The following is a 2,222-nucleotide window of genomic DNA, read 5'->3' on the forward strand; positions in this document are numbered from 1 at the left end:
GTTGACATCATTACAGCTCTGCATTAGTGTGACACATTCCACGGGATACCGTGAGCTTTAGAGTAGCTGCGCCCATTGCAAGGGGAGACATGAAAGTAACAGCATACTTCACTCTTGATCAGTGTGAATACAGCAAAAGTTCTTTAATCTTTAGAATGATATCTTCCGACAGGACTGTCTTATTTTTTCATGTTTCGTGCAGTAATTGTAACAAATTTACATATAATGTTTGTGTCACAATTATTGACACAATAATTAAAAGCTGATTTTGGCAAAGCAAATTCTGAAGACACTTTCACAGTAAGTGACATAAAACATGTTTGGGATTTTGCTGTTAAAAAGACAGCTGACTCTTTTCATCTTTCAGGCCAGAGACTAATAGGCCTATTTTTGGTGAGGGACCCGTCACATTCTATGAGCCAAAGCAGTACTTGTATACACTTGTGTTTAGATAATAAAGCCTTATTTTGAAAACATTAACACTTTTGAATTTTTATTTTCCATATCATTGCTTTCTTTAGACCACTGTAACCATAAAATTAATTCCCCTGTCTGACCATTTATTATTCTAATGTGGGCCATGTCCTAATAAGCCCATGAAAATCTACTATAAACAGTATATATTGGCGCAAAACGGGGCTTTAAAATAATATATAACACATGGTGAACATGCAACCAAATAAAATACCATTATACTCACTTTCCAAAAAGCCAGAAAATTATATATTGTGATTTGTTTGCAGCTACCAAAGTAAAAACACTGTAGAATAGCTCTTTCACTCTCAAAGGGCTCTCCTGTTAACCAGCCCAATAAATCTGGTGATATATCCTTGCTGGTGAACATGGGCCAATAGAACCTATTGGAACAGAGTAGCTCACCCTGAATGTTAGTCTAAGCTTTGCACATTAATCTAGTAAGTTTGCTATTTGATTTTAGGCAATAGTGTAAAATAGTGTAATAGAAGTGACATGGAATTTTAGCTCACTCTTCTTTGCAGAACGGTTTTAAGCCAAGGTTTTGGAGCATGAACTGCTCCTTTCAGATCCTATTGGGTTCAAGTCAGGACTCTGACAAGGCCAGTCCAAAACTTTTTTTGTTTCTTTTCTACCATTCAGATGTGGAATTGCTTTTGTGTTTTGGATCAGTGTCTTGCTGCATAATCAAACTACGATTTACCTTTTGCTCACAGACAGATGACCAGACATTTTCCTTATGAATTTTCTGGTACAGAGCAGAATTCATGGTTCCTTCAAGAATGGTAAGTTGTCCAGGTCCCAAGGCAGTGGAACTATTCCAACACCATCACACTAACATCGCCATGTTTGACTGTTGGTATGATGATCATACTGTAACATGCTGTATTTTCTTGACACCATACATAATGGGACCTGTCTCATCCAAAAAGTTCCACTTTTGACTCATTTGTCCATGAAACATTATCCCAAAAGGCTTGTGGATCATCCAGGTGTTTTTTTTTTTTTTGCAAGTGTGTGATGAGCATGAATCCCGTTTTTGCCCAACCCATTTTCATATTGTGGAGTCATGAATACTGACTTCGCTGAAGCTAGAGAGGCTAGCTGTCCTTTGAATGTTCTTCTGGGATCTTCTGTGACTCCCTGGATTAGATGTCGCTGTGTGCTTGGAGAAATTTTGGCAGGCTGGAAAAATTCACTACTTTTCCAAGCATTCACTATTTAGAGATAATGGCTCTCATTGTCATTCAGTGGAGTCTCAGAACCTTAGAAATGACTTTGTAACCCTTTCCAGACTGATATATTTCAACTTTTTTCTCATCTCTTCTAGAATTTCTTTTGATCATGGCACAGTGTACTTGTAGAAACTTTGTGGTGACTACTTCACATCGATAGTAAGGTTCAATATGAGAGAGGTTTAGATTCAACAGGTTTGGCTGCAATCAAGCCTGGCTGTTTTCAATCAGCTGAATTTAATTATCAATTAAATTAGGTTAATTAGTTGATTGAGTAATTAAAGAGGCAATTACGTTTTCACATGGGTGATTAGACAAAGGGAAACTGAGTAAACAAAAAACACATTTTTAAATTTCTTTTTCTTTTATTTAATGAAATCATTTTTTAAAAATGTTTTTTTTAGTGTGTTTACTCATTTTCTCTTTGTCTAACAGTACAGTTTGCCTCAAGATCTGAAACCATTCGGTGTGACAAATAAGCCATAACAGAGGAAATCAGGAAGGAGGCAAATT

Source organism: Anguilla anguilla, chromosome 15, assembly GCF_013347855.1.
Source record: "Anguilla anguilla isolate fAngAng1 chromosome 15, fAngAng1.pri, whole genome shotgun sequence".
NCBI classification, from domain to species: domain Eukaryota; kingdom Metazoa; phylum Chordata; class Actinopteri; order Anguilliformes; family Anguillidae; genus Anguilla; species Anguilla anguilla.